At 48.9% G+C, this 18,109-nt stretch overlaps 1 protein-coding gene across 6 annotated transcripts in view; it reads left to right on the top strand.

Moving 5' to 3' along the window:
- PPP6R2 (protein phosphatase 6 regulatory subunit 2) overlaps positions 1–18,109 on the top strand; it is a 96,367-nt gene that overhangs the window by 14,298 nt on the left and 63,960 nt on the right. For 5 of the 6 annotated variants that reach the window (XM_068401668.1, XM_068401663.1, XM_068401665.1 and 2 more), the window contains one exon: positions 12,490–12,622. The gene's annotated coding sequence lies outside the window, so the exon portion shown is untranslated. Of the gene's footprint in view, positions 1–11,217; positions 11,287–12,489; positions 12,623–18,109 lie in introns of those variants that run through there. The other variant, XM_068401666.1, reaches the window with a different exon arrangement.

The following is an 18,109-nucleotide window of genomic DNA, read 5'->3' as shown; positions in this document are numbered from 1 at the left end:
TGCCCAGTACAGAGGGACGATCCCTTCCCCAGACCGGCTGGCTACACTATTCCTAAGAGAGGCCAGGATGTCACTGGCCTTCTTGGCCACCTGGGCACACTGCTGGCTCACGTTCAGCCGCCTGTCCATCAGCACCCCCAGGGCTCTTTCCGCAGGGCCGCTTTCTAACCACTCTTCTAAGTGTCACTGTGGCCGAGTATACAGTGCTGGGTTCAGGAGTTCTGAAACATGAAAATCCAGATACTGAATCTTTCCTGAAAAGGCCATTAATAAAATGTATTGTGGCCTCTGCTTAATTCTATGGTGGGCTTGGGGTACCAGGTTGATGTAGTGTGAAAAATTTCAGCTGGGAGATGTGACTCGTGTTGTTCAGGAGGTGTTTGCCCGTGTTTGGCAGGACGATCATCTGTCCTTCCCAGTTTGAAGTAGCTGAAGCTTGGAAGGCAGAAGCAGATGCACACGCTGGTGTTCAGGGGTGTGCTCACTGGAGGAAACTGCTTCTGCTCCAGAAGACCTTGACAAGCCATTCTGCCATTCAGACAGAGCTTTGCTGGCCGCCTGCAGGCAAAATCCTCTGGTTGTTTATTCTTTTTTTTATGTTCCCAGAGATCCATCCTTCACCTGTACAAAACAGAAGCTTCTGACTGTTTGACTGTTCACCTCTGAAGGTTATGAGGCACTGAGGAGGTGGAGGGCAGATGAAGTAATAAAATGATGATAAACTAAGTCCATTTTTTTACTAAAACTGAAACATGGTATGAAATACTAGTTCTCACAGGTTTTAAGTATTGAAGTTATCCCGATACTATGATGACAGCTAACTACAAAGCTAGCTGAGTACAATAGAGACAATTTATAATTTTGTATGCTCAGTTATAGGAGGGAATAAAGATTATAATTCATTTCTGTGTTTTATGTTCTTGAGACTTTGATGTGTACATGTGCAGTCAGAGCTTGGCTGAAATTGCTGAGATCATAAGAGTTTGATGTCCAGTGGGACATGCTAACTGGGGTGTGTGTGGACAGCTGCTGGGACCATCATTGCATCTGAGGGCTCTGGTCTATCCTGCTTTGCCTTTTATTCAGAGTTTATGAAAAGAGAATCGGGCAAATGAGTGAGGGACGGGAACAAAGGGAATAGTGATGAGTGAGAATATATTTATGTAAAATTCTGATGTTAAAATAGTTGTTTTATTCATGTCCTGCAACTTCTAAAGGTGTCCTGAAACTGCAGCAATGCCTCTTGCAGAGTTTCGTAGAGAACCCTGCACAGATAATGTCCCTTGGCTTTGTTTTCACTAAACCTACAGCTAGCTGCTGCGAGCAAGGATGGGCTCATTGTGTGATCTTGATTTGGGAATAGAGGAGGCTGGTTTGCACTCGGGCTGCTGTATTGAGGACAGCTGCTCATTTCATCGTAGTTCTTTAACATGCTGCAGCTACTGCTTGTAAAATTGCATTCTTGCACCTAGGGCCTACTTTGGTTTGCTGTGTGAACCTGTTATTTATTTCACAGGCTATAACCCAAACCTTGATTTCTGTTTTTCTCATGGCTTTGTGCTTAGTCTTTCCTTGTAGTATTAAGCTATGCTTTCAGTGTGGCACTAAGGTTGGAACAGATTTGCCTAGATGTTGAGATTAAAGCTCTGTATACCTGTAGAAGACAGATTTGTGTCTTGCTGTTTTACCCTTATGCTTTGGGCTTTATAGCTTGCAACAGACCGTACTAAAATAATGCCTGCCCATGTTAGCATTGCTTGTGAAAGCATGTGGAGCACGTCAGATAACGCTCCATAACGTCTATTTTTGTTGTTGGGTTGATGTGACACTCATGCTTGGGAAGGGACTAACATAAAGCTTGCCAAGACTTGGCTTTCAAAGGGTGTCTGCAAGTAGGTTTCCAAAGAGAAAAACATTCTTTAAGGTGAGAGAGCTCCTCTGTAGGAAGGTTGGCTTTTTTGTTACCGTCAAAGATGACGACCAAGGGTGGACGTGATACCAGTGTGAATTCAGAGCAGTGCGTATTAATGAGGTCTTAAGTCCTTCCAAATGACAGATGAGGTGGGCTAGAAAGAAGTAGAAGGTTGGTGAAGAGGCATCCTGTATTTCCTGCATTAACTTTCTATTTTTTATTTTGCCTTCTCGTGGCTGGACAGCTACTTCCCAGCAGAAGTGTGTAGCTGGTAGGAAGGAGATACGTGACTGCCTGAAAGGCAGTTCTCCAGGTAGCGGTGGGCTTCAACAGCTCCAGTGCTTATTACAGAATACAGAATCAGCCAGGTTGGAAGAGCCCTCAGGGATCATCGAGTCCAACCATTGTCCTGACACCACCATGGCAACTAGACCAGGGCACTAAGTGCCATGGCCAGGCTTTTCTTAAACCCCTCCAGAGATGGGGACTCCACCACCTCCCTGGGCAGCCCCTTCCAATGGCTAATGACCCTTGCTGAGAAGAAATGCTTCCTAATGGCCAACCTGACCCTCCCCTGGCCAAGCTTGAGGCTGTGTCCTCTTGTCCTAGCGCTGGTTGCCTGGGAGAAGAGGCCAACTCCCACCCGCTACACCCTCCCTTCAGGTAGTTGTAGACTGCACTAAGGTCACCTCTGAGCCTCCTCTTCTCCAGGCTAAACACCCCCAGCTCCCTCAGCCGTTCCTCGGAGGTCAGAGATAGATTAGATACGTCAGGAGATCCCCAGTACTGCTTTAGTTTGGCTGGAGAACCACAGACCTCTCAGGTATAATTTTATAATAATCTGAAAAAAAATCTCTCTTCTTGATCTATAGTATTTATTTACGTAGCAAGCTTTTCCTGTTCTCTGGGGGGGGGGTTTCTCCATGCTTTGTGTGAGTGTAAGAGGAATCAGTACAGATCTGATGTAATCTAGGCTGTGTTATAAGATGAATGAGGAAATTTTTTATCAGCGTTGTTTTGTCTTGGAAACAAGCACTAAGTGCATTCCTAAAGAGTCTGAAGTAGGATCCTAAGGAGATTGAGAGTGAGCTCTAGAAGTTGAGTAGCTCGTGATTTGCTTCCCCTGACAGACTGAAATGTAGATTCTGAGCAGTTTGAACCTCTGGAGATATTCAAAACCTGCCTGGACACGACCCTGTGCAACGTGCTCTGAGTGACCCTGCTTTGGCAGGGGGTTGAAGTAGATATCTCCAGAGGTTCCTTCCAACCTTAACCATTTTGTGATTCTGTGAACCCGAAGAAGAGCAGACAGCTGTAAGTCATCTCTTACCTGTATTGTGGATGTACTTCAATAGCAAGGTGTGGTGGTGGATCCAAGCTCTGCTGGAACGGGGCTGGTCCTGTACAGTGCCATCTCCGGCCGTAACAGGCTTCTGGCTGTACTCAGTGGTGGGAGAAGTTCAGTTGGCAGTGATGGGGTCATGGAGCTGGAAGAGGAGGCAGGACTGGAGGTGTTGGCAATGATGAACTTCAGAGGCAGTTACAGGCAACAAGTAACAGCCAGTAACCTTGTACTGGGGACAGGCGGTGGGGTTTGGAGGGGTGGCAGCCTGGGGTGTGGGTGTGCAAAGCAGCAGCACAGCTTTGATGCTTCAGTACGAGAAGGTTGGAAGTAGCGTGATACCAAATCCTGTAACACAGGTAGTCTTGTGTATTTCAAGCAGTTGTCTTCTGCCAGGTCACAGCAGTTAAACGCTCAAGAAACCAAAGTGGTGTGATAGTGCTCAGGGCCTCAGCAGCAGGAGAGAACTTGAGGCATTAAAATGCTTTCAGAAGAGGCTAACACCTAATTCGTGCTCTAAGCAGTGTAGGTTAAAACATCATCAAGGTTTCCATCAGTCTGACCAGGCTAAAATCCCTTCAAACACATCAGCTGGTGGTCAGTAGGAGCTGGAGAAAATTCTTTCAGAGATTGTTAGTGTGCCTGGAGGATATTTTTCAGTTGTTTTGAACAGATTCACTAACAACTCTTTCCTTGTTTCCACTCTCAGGAAGGCTGGAGAGGGGCTTTTGACAAGGGCCTGGAGTGACAGGACGAGGGGGAACGGTTTTAAACTGAGAGAGGGGAGACTGAGATGAGATCTGAGGAAGAAATTCTTTGGTGTGAGGGTGGTGAGAGCCTGGCCCAGGTTGCCCAGAGCAGCTGTGGCTGCCCCCTCCCTGGCAGTGTTCAAGGGCAGGTTGGATGGGGCTGGGAGCAACGTGGTCTGGTGGAAGGTGTCCCTGCCCGTGGCAGGGGGTTGGGACTGGATGAGCTTTAAGGTCCCTTCCAACCCAAACCAGTCTGTGATTCTATGAAATAAGAGCGTATCTTCTGGAAGGATGAAATGAAGCCCGTCTGGGATGCACTGTGTGACACAGTGGGGAGGAGTGCTTGATAGACCTGGGCTGCCATCCAGAGGGACCTCAACAGGCTGGAGAAATGGGCCAGTAGCAGCCTCATGAAGTTCAGCCAAGGGAAATGCCAAGCCCTGTTCTGGGGAGGGATAACCCCGTGTACCAGTGCGGGCTGGGGCTGAGCAGCTGGAAAGCAGCTCTGCAGTGGGTGACCTTGGGGTCTTGGTGGACACAGGGCTGGCCAGGAGCCAGCGATGTTCCCTTGCTGCAAAAGTGACCAGCAGCCTTCTGGGCTGCAATGTGCAGAGTGTTGTCAGCAGGTCAGGGGAGGTGATCCTTCCCATCTGCCCAGTGCATCCAGTCCCGTGGGACACGCCACAGCCCATAAAACGTCTTTACTTATATCTGCTTGTTCAAAACGGCCTGAATCATTCTTGTGGTGCATCCCGGGCGGGTACGTGCCAGTTCCAGACATCCCAGTACGGCAGAGTGGAGTTGATGGGGTTTCTCCTTTATATTTTCTGGCTCTTGCAGAGTTAGCTTTAGCCATGCTGTCCTTTGCCAGTTAATTTAGTACCAGTTTCAGTTTTGGACAATGCTTAATGGATTGGTTCTGTGCTAGTCCATACACTTGCTGATTTTCTTTCAAACTACTGCAGATGGGAAATCCTCTTCCCAGAAAAAGAGGAATTGTGTTTTCTGCCTGAATGTGCCTTGACCATCAGAATGAAAGTGAAGAAAATGAGAATCACAGAATGGTTAAGGGTTGGAAGGCACCTCTGGAGATCATCCAGCCCAACCCCTGCCCAAGCAGGGTCACCCACAGCACGTTGCACAGGGTCACATCCAGGCAGGTTTGAATATCTCCAGAGAAGGAGACTCCCCCCCTCCCTGGGCAGCCTGTGCCAGGGCTCTGCCACCCTCACACCAAAGAAGTTCCTCCTCATGTTCAGATGGAACTTCCCATGTTTCAGCTTGTGCCCGTTGCCCCTTGTCCTGTCGCTGGGCACCACTGAGAAGAGTCTGGCCCCATCCCCTTGACACCCCCCCTGAGGTATCTGTGAGCATTGATAAGATCCCCCCTCAGTCTGCTCTTCTCCAGCTGAACAGCCCCAGCTCCCTCAGCCTCTCCTCGCAGCAGAGATGCTCCAGCCCTCTGACCATCTCCGTACCCTCCACTGGACTCTCTCCAGTAGCTCCTGGTCTGTCTTGAACTGGGGGGCCCAGAACTGCACACAGTTACTCCAGGTGTGGCCTCACCAGGGCCGTGTAGAGGGGCAGGAGAACCTCCCTCGACCTGCTGCCCACACTCTTCCTCACACGCCCCAGGACACCACTGGCCTTCCTGGCCCCAAGGGCACATTGTTGGCTCATGGGGAACTTGAGTGAATGTTGAAAATGGGACTAAGCAGGACGGACCCTTCACCCAGAAGCACCTTCTAATGGACGTGCTGTTTGTCTGGGGTGGTGGTGGACGCTTTGGCAGCTACACATAGCAGTAGTGGTGCACAGGCTGCGTGTCAGCCCTGTGGTGTGAGGTGGTGGAGGATGTTGTGTGGTGTTGGGTGAGGTCTGGGCTCGGCACCTTTCTCAGCCTCCCTAAGGCAACGCACGGCGTGCCGGCGGGGCAGCCCTGGCTCTCCTGGCTCTGTGGCTGTGCAGCCTGGCACAGATGCTTTGAAATGATTCTCTGAGATGTTACAAACATTTCTAAACAGAACCTGCTTCCAGCAGGAGAACGTGGTTTAAAATACTGCTGGAAGCAAGTGGGAAAGAGCCTTAAAGAAGGCTGTGAATGCTCAAGGAAAAAGGTCAAGTTTCTGTACAAACTCGGTGTGTTCAGGACCCCCGGGGGGACACAGCAAACCTTTACCCTCCGCTCGCCAGCCGTGGTCCTGGCTCAGTTTGAGTTGCAAGCAAAATGGAAACTCCCCCAGTATCCCTGTCCCCACCATCCTCTCCCCCTTGACCTGAAATACCCATTTGGGTGATCTGAAGAGTTCCTTTAGGAAGGGAGACTTTGTGGTCACCGGGCAATTGTTCCTCTTAAGAGCTGTCCCGTGGTGTGTGGGTGATGTTAATGCAGTGATCTTTTTAAATTGGGAAAGGCTTTTTAAAATAAATGATACTAAAAGAACGGGATGAAGCAAAAATGAGACCAGGCATCTTTTTAGTTGGTAAATTTTATTGCTGATTCCTTCTGGCAAGTTAGGCTCCTGTGGAAGGGTGCCCAGGAGATCTGTAGCCTTTTTGTTGGTGCAAAACATGTTACTGTCGGAGCTCGCCAGACACGTTTCTTCTGGCTGGTTAGCCAGTGACTCTCTTAATAGCTACCAAACAACTTCACAGGGCACTTTTTTTTTTTGGTGTCTTTTTCCTCCCAGCTTTCCCATGGACCCGGGGCCTAGGAGTGTGCTGCTTGTCAGCAGCGGGCTGCCAAAGCCTTCTTGGAGGGTTTGGAACCAGCCACTTTTTCCGTTTACTCTGCAAAGTTGTTTCCCTGGTAGTACAAAAAGAAGCGTTCTCAGAGCTCTTGTCATGCAAGTTGAATTTCAGAGAAAACAGCATGCAAATAGTCATCGGTATAATTGGGAAGCTCCTTTTTAAAACAACTCGTTAAGTTGATGTTAAGTGGTAGTGTGCATCAGGAGCCGTGCTTGCAGCTTCACCCGTTTCGGAAGGAGCGTTCACAGAATCACAGAATGGTCAAGGGTTGGGAGGCACCTCTGGAGATCATCCAGCCCAACCCCTGCCCAAGCAGGGTCACCCAGAGCACGTCGCACAGGGTCACGTCCAGGCAGGTTTGAATATCTCCAGAGAAGGAGACTCCCCCCTCCCTGGGCAGCCTGTGCCAGGGCTCTGGCACCCTCACACCAAAGAAGTTCCTCCTCACATTCAGATGGAACTTCCCATGTTTCAGTTTGTGCCCGTTGCCCCTTGTCCTGTCGCTGGGCACCACTGAGAAGAGTCTGGCCCCATCCCCTTGACACCCACCCCTGAGGTATCTGTGAGCACTGATAAGATCCCCCCTCAGTCTGCTCTTCTCCAGCTGAACAGCCCCAGCTCCCTCAGCCTCTCCTCGCAGCAGAGATGCTCCAGCCCTCTGACCATCTCCGTACCCTCCACTGGACTCTCTCCAGTAGCTCCTGGTCTTTCTTGAACTGGGGGGGAGCCCAGAACTGCACACTGTTACTCCAGATGTGGCCTCACCAGAGCCGTGTAGAGGGGGAGCGTTGCTCTTGCCACATGCACAGCTGACACACCTTAGAAGTAAGGCTTCTGGAAAGAGCGTGTTTCTCTTTTATCGTGTCTGCAACATGATTTCTGTGCGTGTTCTTTACGGCATTTTTGTGATTTCAGTACTATGCATGTATCTTACATGGGACCATCAGTTCAGGTGGCATCCTAAAATGCTTGTATAGAATTAAATAAGACATTCTTGCATCTTTCTGTTCAATCCTTAGAAATAAAACCAAGCAAGAACAGGCGTGATATTCTAGAGGTGTAAACAGTGTGGTGTGTTTTTTTACTCTGAGGAGTTTTTGACTTTGTTTTGGAGGAATGCTGTTCACAGCAGTTCATTCGAGCAGTAACGGGAAGCACCTTTCCAGGCAGCGCTTGTCGGTTTGTGGTGTGTCCAGTGAGGCTCGTTTCCTTTCAGTTGCAGGTTTGATCACTGAATTAGCACGTGCTGTACCCCGTAAGTGCGCTTCTGGGGGAGAGTGAAGAATCTTGAAAACTAACAGTACGTTGGGCGACCAAGCTGGGGAAGGGTCTGGAGGGTCTGAGCTGCGAGGAACGGCTGAGGGAGCTGGGGGTGTTTAGCCTGGAGAAGAGGAGGCTCAGAGGTGACCTTATTGCAGTCTACAACTACCTGAAGGGAGGTTGTAGTGAAGTGGGAGTCGACCTCTTCTCCCAGGCAACCAGCGCTAGGACAAGAGGACACAGCCTCAAGCTTGGCCAGGGGAGGGTCAGGTTGGCCATGAGGAAGCATTTCTTCTCAGCAAGGGTCATTAGCCATTGGAAGGGGCTGCCCAGGGAGGTGGTGGAGTCACCATCTCTGGAGGGGTTTAAGAAAAGCCTGGCCATGGCACTTAGTGCCCTGGTCTAGTTGCCATGGTGGTGTCAGGGCAATGGTTGGACTCGATGATCCCAGAGGGCTCTTCCAACCTCATTGATTCTGGGATTCTGTGAAATAGATGGAAACCACTGACAGCCCTGTTTTTTTGCAAATGATGGGAAAGGTGAAAATTGAGGTGAGGAGACCCTGACCGCTCCTGGCAGCAAGGCCTGACGTGTGGAAGATACAGGAGAGATTGCGGTGAGATGTACAGAAGCTTCAGTACTTCCAGGTTTTATTGCAGTTACTTCCAGCCTGCCTTGTGTGCCATGTTCTTATAACTGTGTTTTTATTGAAATGGATTCTTTTTGTGCCTTGAGTCAGCAGCATGATAAGTTTTAGGTAGTATTTTTATATATTTGTGTGTCTTCTAGAAGTAGATGTTGTCAGCCTTGGGCTGCCTGGGATTTTTGTTTTTGTAGCAAGAAGTTTTGTATGGTGTGCTGGCAGAATATGAACAAGTGTTAGTTCTTAATTCATTGTGGATTTTGTGTATTAAAACTAAAAATTTGAATTCTTTTTAAGTAGGATGCGTTTAATCTGCTTGCTTTTCCTTACCAGCTGTAACACTGTGTGTGTACCTGGCAGAGTGCTAGTGACTGTACTTAACCGTGGAGTGAGGTTTGTTGTAATTTCACCTGCCCTTTCTCTGGTCTCTCTGAGAAGCAGCACTGCGGGGTGTGAGGGGGGACAGGGAGGCTGCTCTGCCAGTCAGGGGGGTCCCATCGTGGAGCTTTGCACTAGTTGAACAACCGTTGGGTTTGATTATGGTACTGAAGTGCAGTTAAGCTCGTGCATTGATTTATTTCTTGGTTGAGTTTGCATCAATTTTTGTTCAGAATAGAATAGTGTACGGGCTTATTTTGTTTTTCTAGAACAAGAGGTTAGATAAACAGGGATTATAGCAGCCTTCCAGTGCCTGAAGGGGCTGCAGGAAAGCTGGAGAGGGGCTTTTAACAAGGGCATGGAGTGACAGGACGAGGGGGAACGGTTTTAAACTGCGAGAGGGGAGATTGAGATGAGATCTGAGGGAGAAATTCTTTGGTGTGAGGGTGGTGAGAGCCTGGCCCAGGCTGCCCAGAGTAGCTGTGACTGCCCCCTCCCTGGCAGTGTTCAAGGCCAGGTTGGATGGGGCTTGGAGCAACCTGGTGTGGTGGAAGGTGTCCCTGCCCGTGGCAGGGGGTTGGAACTGGATGGGCTTTAAAGTCCCTTCCAACCCAAACCATTCTGGAGTCTATGAAGGGTGATTTTCAAGAGCATCTTGTGCCTTTTTGGATATGAACTGGGTCCAGGATGATGGCTTTCTGCCTCCTTTCTCCAGCAGTCACAGGAGGAAGACTTTCAGATGTGTCTGCAGACTTTGTCATGGATGATTTGAGACATTATAGAGTGCTCTGAATTTTGGAAGGTTTTTACTTAACTCTTCTGGAAAGTTGGGCCCTTTTTTTGGCAACTGAAGTTGTGCAGTCCAAAACTCTTGATAACCCAAATTATCACATTTCTTGGGAAGATCTTGGTGATAAAAATACTGAAAATGTAAATTGTTGTGAGGTAACAGCGTGGTGTTATGTATTAAACTGGCAACTTTCCTCAGCTTGGTTAGTTACTGAGTGGTTTGACAGATTCTTAAAATGGATTGTAGCTGACTTAAAGTATCAGCTTGGGAGTGCGAAAGAGCAGCACGCTGTGTTGGCAGTAGAAGAAAAACTGGTTGAAATTACACTGTCCCCTGCCTTGTGCATCACTGGGCTGCAGTGTGACACGTCTGTTGTTATTAGTGCTGGGTAAGAAACAGTAGGATGGTATTTGGGGCCTTCTGTACTTCTGCGAGTGATTTATTGGAGACTCCAGCTTCTTCCCAGTCTGACAATAAAACACTGTCCTTGACTTCCTTCTCAGCCACAGCTCTGGTGCCTTTTGGCAGCTTGTTACCATAAATAACCGCACTAGATAATCTCCAGCTCTCTTCGGGTTACCTGGTTATGGTTGACCTTGTGGACGGGCCTTCCACGGACTTTGTCTGACTCAAGAAACCACAATGACTTCGCATTCATCCTGCGTTGTACCGAACAGTTGTGAAAAGATTTCACGCAAGCTCTGTCACCACAGAGCGAGTGCAGAGGAGGGCGACCAAGCTGGGGAAGGGTCTGGAGGGTCTGAGCTGCGAGGAACGGCTGAGGGAGCTGGGGGTGTTTAGCCTGGAGAAGAGGAGGCTCAGAGGTGACCTTAGTGCAGTCTACAACTACCTGAAGGGAGGTTGGAGCGGGGTGGGAGTCGGCCTCTTCTCCCAGGCAACCAGCGACAGGACAAGAGGACACAGCCTCAAGCTTGGCCAGGGGAGGTTCAGGTTGGACATTAGGAAGCATTTCTTCTCAGCAAGGGTCATTAGCCATTGGAAGGGGCTGCCCAGGGAGGTGGTGGAGTCACCATCTCTGGAGGGGTTTAAGGAAAGCCTGGACATGGCACTTAGTGCCCTGGTCTAGTTGCCATGGTGGTGTCAGGGCAATGGTTGGACTCGATGATCCCAGAGGGCTCTTCCGACCTGGTTGATTCTGTGAGCACAACATGCTGTTCTTGTGGACAGGTCAGCTCCTCTGAAAGACATTCACAGTGCTTGGCCAACGGTTTAAAATAGTAACTGGTCTCAGTTACATCTATAATTACCAGTATCATTTCATGTATCTCATGATTTGCATATCGTTTTGCAAATGTCCAGAGGGAGAGGAAAATAAATTTACAGTCGCTCTGCACCTGAATTTATGAAGGATGTGTTTTAACTGCTGTTTGCTGTTAAAGAGTGTGTGAGTGAAGTCTGAGAAGTGAATTGCAGAGGCTGGGAACAGACATCGGCATTCAGGTAGAGAGGAGCAGGCTGTCTGCTCTTACTGTTAGGGCAGAAGGTGAATTCCAGGGAGAGTGGGGAAAGGGAAATGTTTTGTAGCCTCTTGAGATGAGAGGGTCTATACCTACAAGCTGGTGAATGGTCTGGAGGGTCTGACCTCTGAGGAACGGCTGAGGGAGCTGGGGGTGTTTAGCCTGGAGAAGAGGAGGCTCAGAGGTGACCTTAGTGCAGTTTACAAGTACCTGAAGGGAGGTTGTAATGAAGTGGAAGTCGGCCTCTTCTCCCAGGCAACAAGCAACAGGACAAGAGGACACAGCCTCAAGCTTCGCCAGGGGAGGGTCAGGTTGGCCATTAGGAAGCATTTCTTCTCAGCAAGGGTCATTAGACACTGGAAGGGGCTGCCCAGGGAGGTGGTGGAGTCACCATCTCTGGAGGGGTTTAAGAAAAGCCTGGCCATGGCACTTAGTGCCCTGGTCTAGTTGCCATGGTGGTGTCAGGGCGATGGTTGGACTCGATGATCCCAGAGGGCTCTTCCAACCTCAGTGATTCTGGGATTCTGTGACTGATGGCTGGTATTTGCTGTTTGCTCATAACCCCGCAGTGCAAAAGGAAGACCTGGATTTGGGGAGAGGCTTGGTTAAAACCCAGCTCTGTCAGCTGTGGGGGGAGCCCGGCGGGCTAAGCCAAGCTTAGTTCTCCTGCCTGCTTCCCTTGGGTGCATCACCTTCCGTAACCGCTGCGAGCTCCGCTCTGGAGGCGAGTGCCTGGCTGCCTCCATAAGGTGACGGGGGCCCCAGCCCGAACGTGAAACGCGTGTATTGTTGCTGCAGTTATTCTTGGAACAAGTGAAAATGACCCCTGGGTTTCCTTGACAACCTCCAACTTTCTTTTGAAGTGATGTCAAGAAAACAAACACATGTTCTTGAATGAGGTACAAGTCTCCCAGCTGAGTCCGAGGGCTACGGAGGGAAGGGGCTGTTAACCCCCGCGTTGTCACAGCTTGGGGTGAAGGTTCGTGTTTGCCCAGCGCTACAGAGAGGGGGGTAACTGAAAGGAGGATGTCTGGCGTGGTGGTGGCTTTGCAAAGAGTGTTAGTTGCCTATAGTCTTGCTCAAATTTTTCTTCTAGCTGAAACGTTATGTGAAAGTTTGTTTAGGAAACAAATCTTCAGCCCTCAGTTACCTTTGGTTAATTGTAACTTTTAAAAATATTTTCCAGGATAGGAAGCTTGAGAAAGAATTCACACTGGATGAAAATAATTTTCTGAAGCTGGGTATATTCCAGGAACTGTAACCCAAATGTTTCTCTGTCCGCGGAGAAGATTTCACATTTGAAATAACTTCTACTGAAGGTATGCACATCTACCTTTCCTTTTTAAGCTCAGTAACGACGGCGTGCTTTGTAATGCTTTATTATGTGTTCTGGTGGTTGCTAGTGAGGTTGTTCTTCATATTTACTACCTGGAGGGAGCTGTGGTGTCACTGGGATGGTCCTGCTGATGAGGTGCAGAGCTGAGAAGCTCAGTTCCTCTGCTGCTGTTGAGTCTGCAGTCTGGTCATGGTATTATGTTGGTCAGGTTACTCCTTAAAACCAGGTTTAACTGGTAAGTGCTTCTCAAAACTTGACCTCTAATTTAATGCACGTAATTGATGGGAAGAAGGTGGAACTTCTTTCTTTCTGGTGGCTATCTGTACTTGTGGGAACTGCTTGGGGTTGTTCCAAGAAGTAACCATACAGAGATGACACAGCAGTACGTCTTCTCATTGGGGTAGTGAAAGGCTGTGATTACTCACAGGTTGTCCTAAGGTGAGAAATGGGAAGCATCCAACCAAGTTATCAAGCAGACAGTTTAAAGCAAGCAAGAGGAACTGCCCTTTCATGCAGCATGTAATTGCATTGGGGATTCACTGCCTTGGGACTGTTTGGAGGTGGCCTGGCTGCCTGGGGGAGCGCCGTGATTGTTCCTGGTGCCGGCCGTGGAGCTGGCTGACTTGATCATTTTCCTGTCAGTAATTCAGGCAGAAAAAGCTTTATTAATGCTACAAAGATTTTTACTCAAAGCAAGGTTTCCCAGGGGGAACAGCTTATGAATTAAAGGCATTCTTAAAGCTCCTAAAAGAAGGAGGAGACCCTAAGTTCTGTTGCAGAAAAGTGCAGGTGTTAAGTGAGCTGTAAATAAAGGTGCTACTGCTTATGGAGCTGGTTGTATTTATGTTGCACGTCAGACCTGATGGCTTGAAACTGGTGAAAATTGAGGGTAGATTCATACTAAATATAAGGAATAATTTTTTTGCGCTGAGGGTGATGAAACACCGGCACAGGTTGTCCGAAGAGGTGGTAGATGCCCCATCCCTAGAAACATTCAAGGTCAGGTTGGACGGGGCTCTGAGCAACCTGATCTAGCTGAAGATGTCCCTGCTCCTTGCAGGGGGGTTGGACTAGGTGGCCTTTGAAGGTCCCTTCCAAGCCAAACTATTCTATGATTCTGTGAAAATTGTTCTGGAAGTGATGTAGGAGCTAGAGCGTGTGGATGGTACCCAGACATTTGTAGTCATCTATGCCAGTGAGATTTACAGAAATAAAAAGTAGTCGGAAATAACCATGTAGCCCAGTCTGGAAACTTGACAGTCATCTTTGAGGGCCAGCTGGCTCAGGACCCTCCCTTGTGAAGTGGGAGTCAGCCTCTTCTCCCGGGCAACTACCAACAGGACAAGAGGACACAGCCTCAAGCTTGGCCAGGGGAGGGTCAGGTTGGCCATTAGGAAGCATTTCTTCTCAGCAAGGGTCATTAGCCATTGGCAGGGGCTGCCCAGGGAGGTGGTGGAGTCCCCATCTCTGGAGGGGTTTAAGAAAAGCCTGGCCATGGCACTTAGTGCCCTGGTCTAGTTGCCATGGTGGTGTCAGGGCAATGGTTGGACTCGATGATCCCAGAGGGCTCTTCCAACCTGGTTGATTCTGTGATACCTGCTCCTGCTAACGATGTCCTTGGGGGAAGTTTAGAACAGGATAGATGGAGGGTAGGCACTCCCACTTCCTGACAGTCACCAAGGTGAGTGACTTTTCTGAAACAGCAGTGGCTGCAAACCATCTCAGGGTCCTTCCTAAACCTGCTGTGTATGAACTGGTGTAAGCAGCTGAGTTTTTGAGTTCAGTTGAACTTTAGGTCTCCATAACCATCTATGGCAATAAGTTCCACAGGGTTTCTTCTTCCCATGCAGAACATAATTAGTGTTTCATTCTGCCTGGTTTTGAGTTGGCCGCGTGATAACTTTGCGAGCTGTCCCCATTCTTGGGTTTGTAAGAAGCTGTAAGTAACTGTCTGTTCACCTCCTTCATACCGTTCGTGCCTTCCTCTGTATCTGTTGTTTTTCTGAGCTGTGGTCATGTATCAAGTCAAGTTTAACGCATCTTCCACAAGAAGCTGTGCTGTCTCTCCTTCTGCTCAGTCTCTCTGAAGAGAAGCTGATCAGACCAGCTGGACTTGTTGGAGCTCTGCTGTCTCTTCTGAGAGCAGCTAACCAGACTAGCGCTTGAGATGCAAGCACACCATAGTCCAATGATGTCATGCCTTCTGTTTACTTGCTTATTCTTTCTTGTAATCCCTTTTGACATTACTTTTACCTCTTTGGCTGCTGCCTGATGTTGGGATCCTTGAACAGTGGCTCCAAGATCGTTTCCAAATGGCTGTAACAAACAAAATCTGTTGTATTTGTATATTTAAAAGTCATGTTTCTTCAGAAGGGTTGTTGTGCATCACAGAGGAGGACTGCTTGTTTGCTTTCTCTTGGCTGTGGCACTCAGGTCAGGCGAAGCCCTCGGGAAGGAGGGGAGATGGCTCCTTCCTGGGGTCATCTGAGCATGCTTGGGGGAAGAAGCTCCCAGAACACGGGATGGGGGAGGCAGAAGAGTGTGAGCGTGTGAAAGTTCAGCAGGGAAGAAACTGGTGGCGCAGGAGAGCATGGGATGCATCTCAGATGACAAGGGGCAGATGGACAGCCTGGCTTCAGAACTGCTGGAGAATGAGAGACTTCCTGAGGATCCAGAGGACACTGCAGATGGAGACTGGTCCCAGAAAGCTCCTGGGTTAGACTAAACCAAGCCCAGAGGCAAGATTTGCCAGTCACGACATAGTGGACAGGGGCAAATTGCTCATCCCCTGCTTGTCCTCTTTTCAGAAAGACAAATTCACCTGAAATGATGCAGTTGCCACTCAAATACCTGTTGGTGACATAAACCCTGCAAGTATTTCTTTTCCTGATGTGCCCATAACAAAGCTTTGGGTGCTTCTGTCTGGGAGCGCTGGGTGGCCACAGGTCCCTGGTCAGAGGGATGTTAACTGACTTAGCGGTGGTTGTTCAGTGGTGGGTTTTCTGCCATGATTAGTACTTGGCTTTTGTCAGCACTGAGTTAAATCTGCAGTTCCACTGTCTGGCTGCTTCTTAACATGAAATCATGGTGCAGCTGTTTCTGACAGCTTTGGTAGGTTTAGGCTGAGTAATTTTCCTATCACTAGTAAATGTTGCTACCTTGCTATTATGTGTCCAGTTCTGGGCCCCGCACTGCAAGAGAGATGTTGAGGTGTTGGAGCGAGTCCAGAGGAGGGCGACCAAGCTGGGGAAGGGTCTGGAGGGTCTGAGCTGCGAGGAACGGCTGAGGGAGCTGGGGGTGTTTAGCCTGGAGAAGAGGAGGCTCAGAGGTGACCTTAGTGCAGTCTACAACTACCTGAAGGGAGGTTGTAGCGGGGTGGGAGTCGGCCTCTTCTCCCAGGCAACCAGCGACAGGACAAGAGGACACAGCCTCAAGCTTGGCCAGGGGAGGGTCAGGTTGGACATGAGGAAGCATTTCTTCTCAGCAAGGGTCATTAGCCATTGGAAGGGGCTGCCCAGGGAGGTGGTGGAGTCACCATCTCTGGAGGGGTTTAAGAAAAGCCTGGCCATGGCACTTAGTGCCCTGGTCTAGTTGCCATGGTGGTGTCAGGGCAATGGTTGGACTCGATGATCCCAGAGGGCTCTTCCAACCTCATCGGTTCTGGGATTTGTCTGTCTTCTGAGATCACGTATAAATACATTGAGCAGCACTGTTTCTGTGGGGACTCTACTTGCTGCCTTTTTCTATTTTTTTTTTAATTTTCTTTTGATTTATTTCGTGTGTTTTAACCAGCTGCTGATTCACAAAGTGAGCTTTTCTTTAAAGTTGTTTAATGCAAAATACTTCTGTGGGAATTCAGATGAACTATCGATCGTACTGTCCTTGTCTGTCTGTGTGCTTTCGTTGTGGGTTTTCTAGATTGTGCAACAGTTTGTTTAAAAAGCTGGTTTTAGGCTTGAAGTTCACCAGGTTAAATAAAGTGATACTTTATTCCCTGCAATTAGTTGTTCAGTAGCTGCGCTTTTAAAGGTGTAGAGCTCTTGGGTGAATGCCATCTAGTCCTGGTGATCTGTTACCCCCTGGCTTGCAGGTATGTTCTAAAACTTGCTCAGATAATTCTCTCAAATTGCAGTATCTAGGGTTTGCTGTCTTTGTGTAGCAAAGCTTAAAATTATTTATGCTTATAGAGGAAATAACGGAGAGTGGGTATTAGCAAAATCATAAAATAACCTTAAAATTCACATCAGGAATCCGTGCCTGTCGAGACTAGAGACAATGAAATGGGACCTAGGAGGACGCCTCAGCTGTGACATAGCTGCTGAAGTTCTGTTTGTCCTTTGTATTTTTATAGCAGAAAGGATGTTACAGGAAAGTCAGAATATTCAAAAATACTTTCTTTATGGAAACAAGCAGGATAATGTACTTCTCTCACCATTCCCATGTGTTTCCACTTAGTAACGAAGTGGAAAATGTTCAATGTTTTATTTTATCAGGAATGGGCTTAAATTAAAAAAAAAAAATCAGTAAATCTTGGTGATTTCCTCCCAGTTTCCAGCAGGAGTTGCCTGCGGTGATTGCTGGCCCTCCGTGTTCGTTTTTACTGGTCTTGGAGTACTGAGAGTGTTGTAAAAGGTTGGAAAATGCTGTGGGTTTCTGCATGTCTGCCCATACTCGGTGAGGCTCAGGGCAGCCGTTGGTAACTACGGAACTGCCTACAGTGATAGTCCTGGGCCAAATAATGCAAGTATTGAATTCAGATAATAGAGTAGGACAAAAAATTCCCCCCCAGTTGTAGGGGAAGCAGGAGATGCAGTGTATTTTTTATGGCAGCCAAAGAAGCGTTGCAAGACGCTAAGTTTTGTGGTAAGAAGGACGAGGCTTTTGGTTCACTAGCGGTGTTCCCCAGGGCTCAGTGCTGGGGCCGGTGCTGTTCAATATCTTTAGAGATGATCTAGACGTAGGGATGGAGTGCACCCTCAGGGAATGTGCAGATGACCCCAAGCTGGGTGGGAGTGTCGATCTGCTGGAGGGCAGGAAGGGTCTGCAGGGGGGTCTGGACGGGTTGGATCGATGGGCCGAGACCAACGGCGTGAGGTTCAACAAGAACAAGGGCCGGGTCTGACACTTGGGCCACACCAACCCCCCGCAGCGCTACAGGCTGAGGGAAGAGTGGTTAGAAAGAGCCCTGGGGGTGCTGATGGACAGGCGGCTGAACGTGAGCCAGCAGTGTGCCCAGGTGGCCAAGAAGGCCAATGGCATCCTGGCCTCTATCAGGAATAGTGTAGCCAGCCGGTCTGGGGAAGGGATCGTCCCTCTGTACTGGGCACTGGTGAGGCCGCAGCTTGAATCCTGTGTCCAGTTCTGGGCCCCGCACTGCAAGAGAGATGTTGAGGTGTTGGAGCGAGTGCAGAGGAAGGCGACCAAGGTGGGGAAGGGTCTGGAGGGTCTGAGCTGCGAGGAATGGCTGAGG

This window comes from Nyctibius grandis, chromosome 5 (assembly GCF_013368605.1).
Source record: "Nyctibius grandis isolate bNycGra1 chromosome 5, bNycGra1.pri, whole genome shotgun sequence".
NCBI classification, from domain to species: Eukaryota; Metazoa; Chordata; class Aves; order Nyctibiiformes; family Nyctibiidae; genus Nyctibius; species Nyctibius grandis.
The sequence above is the reverse complement of the archived record's forward strand: the minus strand, read 5'-3'. Positions and strand labels throughout refer to the sequence as shown.